We start from the raw sequence: 8,332 nt of genomic DNA, 5'->3' as shown, positions 1-8,332 counted from the left end.
ACTATTGATTATTGCCACAATTTCAGCTCCTGTTATTGGTCTATTCAGAGATTCAACTTCTTCCTGGTTTAGCCTTGGGAGAGTGTATGTGTTGAGGAATTTATCCATTTCTTCTAGATTTTCTAGTTTATTTGCATAGAGGTGTTTGTAGTATTCTCTGATGGTAGTTTGTATTTCTGTGGGATCGGTGGTGATATCCCCTTTATCATTTTTTATTGTGTCTATTTGATTCTTCTCTCTTTTTTTCTTTATTAGTCTTGCTAGTGGTCTATCAATTTCGTTGATCCTTTCAAAAAACCAGCTCCTGGATTCATTGATTTTTTGAAGGGTTTTTTGTGTCTCTATTTCCTTCAGTTCTGCTCTGATTTTAGTTATTTCTTGCCTTCTGCTAGCTTTTGAATGTGTTTGCTCTTGCTTTTCTAGTTCTTTTAATTGTGATGTTAGGGTGTCAATTTTGGATCTTTCCTGCTTTCTCTTGTGGGCATTTAGTGCTATAAATTTCCCTCTACACACTGCTTTGAATGCGTCCCAGAGATTCTGGTATGTTGTATCTTCATTCTCGTTGGTTTCAAAGAACATCTTTATTTCTGCCTTCATTTCCTTATGTACCCAGTAGTCATTCAGGAGCAGGTTGTTCAGTTTCCATGTAGTTGAGCGGCTTTGAGTGAGATTCATAATCCTGAGTTCTAGTTTGATTGCACTGTGGTATGAGAGATAGTTTGTTATAATTTCTGTTCTTTTACATTTGCTGAGGAGAGCTTTACTTCCAACTATGTGGTCAATTTTGGAATAGGTGTGGTGTGGTGTTGAAAAAAATGTATATTCTGTTGATTTGGGGTGGAGAGTTCTGTAGATGTCTATTAGGTCCACTTGGTGCAGAGCTGAGTTCAATTCCTGGGTATCCTTGTTGACTTTCTGTCTCTTTGATCTGTCTAATGTTGACAGTGGGGTGTTAAAGTCTCCAATCATTAATGTGTGGAAGTCTAAGTCTCTTTGTAGGTCACTCAGGACTTGCTTTATGAATCTGGGTGCTCCTGTATTGGGTGCATATATATTTAGGATAGTTAGCTCTTCTTGTTGAATTGATCCCTTTACCATTATGTAATGACCTTCTTTGTCTCTTTTGATCTTTGTTGGTTTAAAGTCTGTTTTATCAGAGACTAGGATTGCAACCCCTGCCTTTTTTTTCTTTTCCATTTGCTTGGTAGATCTTCCTCCATCCTTTTAGTTTGAGCCTATGTGTGTCTCTGCATGTGAGATGGGTTTCCTGAATACAGCACACTGATAGGTCTTGACTCTTTATCCAATTTGCCAGTCTGTGTCTTTTAATTGGAGCATTTAGTCCATTTACATTTAAAGTTAATATTGTGATGTGTGAATTTGATCCTGTCATTATGATGTTAGCTGGTGATTTTGCTCGTTAGTTGATGCAGTTTCTTTCTAGTCTCGATGGTCTGTACATTTTGGCATGATTTTGCAGCGGCTGGTACCGGTTGTTCCTTTCCATGTTTAGCACTTCCTTCAGGAGCTCTTTTAGGGCAGGCCTGGTGGTGACAAAATCTCTCAGCATTTGCTTGTCTGTGAAGTATTTTCTTTCTCCTTCACTTATGAAGCTTAGTTTGCCTGGAAATGAAATTCTGGGTTGAAAATTCTTTTCTTTAAGAATGTTGAATATTGGCCCCCACTCTCTTCTGGCTTCTAGGGTTTCTGCTGAGAGATCCGCTGTTAGTCTGATGGGCTTCTCTTTGAGGGTAACCCAACCTTTCTCTCTGACCGCCCTTAACATTTTTTCCTTCATTTCAACTTTGGTGAATCTGACAATTATGTGTCTTGGAGTTGCTCTTCTCGAGGAGTATCTTTGTGGCGTTCTCTCTATTTCCTGAATCTGAACATTGGCCTGCCTTGCTAGATTGGGGAAGTTCTCCTGGATAATATCCTGCAGAGTGTTTTCCAACTTGGTTCCATTCTCCCCATCACTTTCAGGTACACCAATCAGACGTAGATTTGGTCTTCTCACATAGTCCCATATTTCTTGGAGGCTTTGCTCATTTCTTTTTATTCTTTTTTCTCTAAACTTCCCTTCTTGCTTCATTTCATTCATTTCATCTTCCATTGCTGATACCCTTTCTTCCAGTTGATCGCATCGGCTCCTGAGGCTTCTGCATTCTTCACGTAGTTCTCGAGCCTTGGTTTTCAGCTCCATCAGCTCCTTTAAGCACTTCTCTGTATTGGTTATTCTAGTTATACATTCTTCTAAATTTTTTTCGAAGTTTTCAACTCCTTTGCCTTTGGTTTGAATGTCCTCCCGTAGCTCAGAGTAATTTGATCATCTGAAGCCTTCTTCTCTCAGCTCGTCAAAGTCATTCTCCATCCAGCTTTGTTCCGTTGCTGGTGAGGAACTGCGTTCCTTTGGAGGAGGAGAGGCGCTCTGTGTTTTAGAGTTTCCAGTTTTTCTGTTCGGTTTTTTCCCCATCTTTGTGGTTTTATCTACTTTTGGTCTTTGATGATGGTGATGTACAGATGGGTTTTCGGTGTGGATGTCCTTTCTGTTTGTTTTCCTTCTAACAGACAGGACTCTCAGCTACAGGTCTATTGGAATACCCTGCCGTGTGAGGTGTCAGTGTGCCCCTGCTGGGGGGTACCTCCCAGTTAGGCTGCTCGGGGGTCAGGGGTCAGGGCCCCACTTGAAGAGGCAGTCTGCCCGTTCTCAGATCTCCAGCTTTGTGCTGGGAAAACCACTGCTCTCTTCAAAGCTGTCAGACAGGGACACTTAAGTCTGCAGAGGTTACTGCTGTCTTTTTGTTTGTCTGTGCCCTGCCCCCAGAGGTGGAGCCTACAGAGGCAGGCAGGCCTCCGTGAGCTGTGGTGGGCTCCACCCAGTTGGAGTTTCCTGGCTGCTTTGTTTACCTAATCAAGCCTGGGCAATGGCGGGCGCCCCTCCCCCAGCCTCGCTGCCGCCTTGCAGCTTGATTTCAGACTGCTGTGCTAGCAATCAGCGAGACTCTGTGGGCGTAGGACCCTCCGAGCCAGGTGTGGGATATAATCTCGTGGTTCGCCATTTTTTAAGCTGGTCTGAAAAACGTAATATTCGGGTGGGAGTGACCCAATTTTCCAGGTGCGTCCGTCACCCCTTTCTTTGACTCGGAAAGGGAACTCCCTGACCCCTTGCGCTTCCCAAGTGAGGCAATGCCTCGCCCTGCTTCGGCTCGCGCACGGTGCGCACACCCACTGGCCTGCACCCACTGTCTGGCACTCCCTAGTGAGATAAACCCGGTACCTCAGATGGAAATGCAGAAATCACCGTCTTCTGCATCGCTCACGCTGGGAGCTGTAGACCGGAGCTGTTCCTATTCGGCCATCTTGGCTCCTCTAGAATAAACTGTTAAGAAATACAAGAAAGCTGACATCTATAACATGTTTACACTTCCTCAAATGATTTATAATTTAGGGGAAAAATCTGAATTATTTTAGCTACATAATTTATAGGCCATTTCACACAAGTTGCTTCCGAAAGGAAACTACTTTTTAAGAACAAACAAACCAATGCTATTCATTTCACAAAGTAAATATTTTTAAGGGCAATATTAATACATAAACATTGGCTTATGCATTTAAAAATTACCTCTGTTTTTCCCAGATTTATCTGCTGCCTTTTGGGGGCTTCCCCCAGCCACCTCATCTAGACAAAGTTCTCAAGCATTTGCGAGTGTCATCCTAGCACTATTTGATCTTTCTAAGAAATAACCATTTGATGTTGTATTGTTTTGTACTGGAGGACACCAATTTTTGTAGGCATATTGAATTGTTTCCAGTATATGGTTTCCTTTCAATTTTCTATATCCACTAAATGACTCAATTTTATTTTCTCTCTCTTTTTTTTCCCATGTGAAAGCACAAACACAGTCCTTCACTTCCACAAATTATGCATTTGAGTGTCCCACATTTGGGGAAATCTCACGGGTCAGCACATCTAGAGTGCAACATATAGGCCTTTCCCTGGGAAAGCCACCTTCATGATCACGGTATCTTCCCTGGCAGGGAAGTATCCACTTTCTTTTTAAGACTTCCATTAGCCTTTGAAAGAAAATACAAATAGAAATGTAATAGAATAATTTTCAGTATCAGCTTAAAATGTTAATTTCAATCATCCATGATTATTCGCTTCTAAAAAAGTTCTTAATTCTGACACAGGCTTCTACAAAATTGTAAGAAAAAACACTATGGTAAACAATGAAATAACTGCTAAATAAAGCTACCACACATTTTATGCACGGATATGCTCATTTTTGATAGTGACTCTTAGAGCATTCTATTGTATCTAACAGCCATTCTCGGTCTTCTGGAATTTTATCATGTGCACTATGAGCTTTAAAAATAAGCAGATGAAAATAATTGATAATATGTAGTAGTAGCTAATGTTTTACTGTCTAATATGTGCCATTCAGAACAAGTTTTTGAGGTAATCTAATTAATATCAGAGTTAGTTTCCTTAGAGGGTAGCATTAGTAAATCCACAAATAAAAAATCAATTACAGTTAGGTCAAATACTTTGCCAGTTATTACAGATTTAGCCAGTTGAGGAGCTAGCTAGCAATCTGACCCAAACATCTGACCTCTTGGTGTATTACCAATTTAAAATGTTTTGGCTAAATATACTATCCATGCATTACTACTAGCGAATTAAAAACTGTAATGTTATATTACTTTTCATGGTTCTATTTTTTGTTCTATACTTAGGATTATGCTCCATGGCCCAGGCTGGACTACAGTGACAAGATGATAGCTCGTAACTCAATGAGGCCTCACATCCAGGGTTCAAGGAATACTCCTGCCTCAGCATTCTACCTAGTTGGGATTAGAGAAATGCACCACCATGTCCCAATCGCCTCATTACTTTTACTAAATATGAGTAGCATTTTATGACTACCTTTTTAAAGAAAAAACAAAACTTACTTGGTGTTCACTCATTTTTCAGAGACAACATTTTAGAATGTAAAGCAAGAATCTCATGATAATAAAACAGCAATATTAATTGGCAGTACAAAATTGATTTCAATTCTGGTAGTAAATGAACACACACGATGGGTAAAGCAATTTTCAATGGCAACAATAAAATTTGCCTGATTTGCTAATCATCAGTCATTTTCTTTCAGAGCTGGCTAAATTGCAACATATTTACATTGCCAACTTTTTACTGTTCTTAGGAGTCAATATTAAAAATCACAAAAAAGACTTCTGTCTTTTTTGTCATTACCATGACAGATAAATAAAATAGTTTGTTTCTCTCTACCATGTATCTTACTTAATAAAATGATATTATATTCCAAGTCAGAGGCCAGGTTTTTTTTCGTTTTGCCATAGGAACATTTATAATATAAATTTCTTTTGAAAAAGGTAATTTTTATAATCTAATTTCAGGTAAAGAATAACATGGAGAGGCTTCTTGTAACACTTAAACAGTACACATTTCATTATCTTATTCTCTTAAAAATTATAATAAAGTAAAAATCATGCCATTTGCCACATTATTAATAGCATCAAAAGTTTTCATGTGAAATTTGGATTAATATTATCTTTGCCTATATTGTTATCTGCTGCCTTGAACAGTGTTGATCTCAGTTGAACACTGCCTGTTGAATAGACTAAATGTTCATTAGAAAAAAAGATTCCAAGCTTATCTTAATAAGGAGAATAATAAATTTATGCATGAAACCCACATTAATCCACATCAACTATTTTCCACATTAACCCAACATGGATACCTTTACTGTAATCACCTCCTTGGATGAGATGAGGCTAAGATGTGATTTAGCCTTACTTTAGAGCAAATACAAGAAGTTACATAGTAAACAATATATGACTACAAACAATTTTTTAAATGGCATAAATTAATTTCCATTGATAGGAACTCAATGTCATTCATACAACATTAATTATCTGCTTGAAATCTATGATGGTGGACCAAAGAACAATTAGAAAATTTTAATTGCTAAAATCTAATATTTCAGTTGTTTAAATTTAAAATTATCTTTTGCCTTTAATTATTGTGTTCTACAGCTTCATAGTAACTTTATTTTATTATCAGGTTTTCATTGTGCTTAATATAATGTCTATTGAGTGAAAATGGTGTGTTTGTGTGTAGGTGTGTGTGTACAGCGTTTCCAGATATATAGTATGATTGTTTCTAGAATCCTATAACAATAACACTTTGAATCTCCTGGCAGAGTTGGGAAACTAATTTTGGTGCAATTCTTAGGCTTATTTTACTGCAGATGACACAACTAAGAATTCTAGAAGAATGCTGAAGATCTGTGTTTAGCATAAACATAGTTCTTTAAAATTATCATTTTTCTCAAAACCAGTCTGGCCACAATTGTGAAACCCCATCTCTTCTAAAAATACAAAAATTAGCCAGTCATGGTGTCAGGCACTTGTAATCCCAGCTACTCAGGAGGCTGATGCAGAGAATTGCTTGAACCCAGGAGGCAGAGGTTTCAGTGAGCCGAGATTCCGCTCCTGCACTCCAGCCTGGGTGAGAGTGAGAATTCTTCTTACACACACACACACACACACACACACACACACACAAATAATAGTGATAATAAATAAAAAAGAAAAACTCTTCTTCTTACATACTGATTAAACTAACTACTTAGAGGCTACGGATTGCTTTTGGATAACTTAATGTTGTCTGCCATGATAACATCAACTTTTTCTAAAAAGTTTCCATTCTAGTACCTTACTTTCTATGACTGTTTTTCATTGTTACTTCTGTAGTAACACATGTATGCTTTTAGATGATTCCAAATTCTGGACATTTGTATCCATTGCAGTTTTTTATTTGGTGACCCGTATGTTTCTAAAAGGCAATCTGCTCAAACAGGTTCACTTTTTTTCTATCAGTAAATTGCATTACTATTCTCTCAGCTTATCAAATCACACCCAGGACAGAGGTGTTAACATCTCTTTCCTACTCCACTTTCTCAAATATCCATTTGGTAACCCCTGCCTATTCTAACTCATTAAGAGCTCATAAATCTGTCCACACATATGTTCTACATTGCCAGCTTTTCTAATGTAGAGCACCCACAATCTTTTTCTACAGATAATTTTGAATACTTCCTTACTGTGGTATATTGTGAAATTTTCTATGCTATAGCCAGTGAGATGTTACTAATATATGCCTTTTTTTATCCTCTGATGGTTTATCAAATCACACTGAATATCTCACATAATTGCTAAAAAGCCAAGTTATGTCAAAACTAAGTCTGTACCCACTGTCTACTTAAAAAAAAATCAACTTAACAAAGCAACCCTTTTCAACTGCAAGATGCTTTCTACTCTCCAAATCTAAGTCACATATGCCCTATAATAGGCAGAAGATCACCCTGTATTGTATTTTTTTTGGTTCATTATGATGTTTTGTATCCCACCTGGGCTGTTATTCTGTACTGTATTTTCAAAATCATAATTAAGACAGATTCAAAATACTTTATCTGAAATTCAAAAAGCTCAATTAAGCAAGACTTTTTAAAATGAGATTGGTATGTAACTCAATTTCTGATGTAATAAAGCCTTAATTGAGGGAAGCTGTTTCAGTCTGCATTCATGTAACATTAAGCCTTAAAGGGAATATCCATTTCTCTTCATAGAAATATTAATATGTTTGCTTCTTGAGTATTTTCGGGGGCCTTACAGGGAATGGTACACAAAATGATGCAAATGTGTTGACTCAGTTTTCTCAAACGCAAGAATTCCTAAAACCTAAAACACAGTGCCTAAATGCCTTAAGATGTATAAATATATACTGAACCTTGGCAATTAAAATTAAACTTAGGTTATATCATAAACCAACCATGTGTCATGTATGAGCAACTAAAATCTCAAGTTAAATTGTGCAAAACAAAATTTTTGTGAATTCTTAGGTTTGATACTTTTACATTTAAAATAAATATGGTATTTATGTTTGTATAATATATGCTCCTACTCTACTAAAATTATCCCAGCATCTCAGATGTAGTCAGGCTAGGCTGAGAAAAAGAAAGCACAGAGATGGTCAGAGAAGGAAGAGTAAAGGGTAAAATTTATTTTCTCCCAAAGGTATATATTAATAATACAAATAACACTTTCATTACAGGAATGTGTGGCCATAGCGCTTAGTTTTAGATAGTAAATTATTTGTGATTTTACCAAGTTACTTAAAATGATCGGTTAATTGTCTGAGTCAATCATTCATATAAATGTGACTTCTAGCTCATCTTGCTGTTGAATGTTAGAGATAAGGCAGATGCATTCTAACCAACTCACACATATACACAAAATCAACATGGAC

The 8,332-nt window shown here is 37.2% G+C and overlaps 1 non-coding gene across 1 annotated transcript; it reads right to left on the bottom strand.

Moving 5' to 3' along the window:
• Positions 1-3,886: 3,886 nt before the first annotated feature.
• LOC112208056 (U1 spliceosomal RNA) lies at positions 3,887-4,046 on the bottom strand. Its single transcript, XR_002942425.1, has one exon. It is a non-coding gene; the product is annotated as a U1 spliceosomal RNA (small nuclear RNA).
• Between the last annotated feature and the right edge of the window lie 4,286 nt (positions 4,047-8,332).

Source organism: Pan troglodytes, chromosome Y, assembly GCF_028858775.2.
Source record: "Pan troglodytes isolate AG18354 chromosome Y, NHGRI_mPanTro3-v2.0_pri, whole genome shotgun sequence".
NCBI classification, from domain to species: domain Eukaryota; kingdom Metazoa; phylum Chordata; class Mammalia; order Primates; family Hominidae; genus Pan; species Pan troglodytes.
The sequence above is the reverse complement of the archived record's forward strand: the minus strand, read 5'-3'. Positions and strand labels throughout refer to the sequence as shown.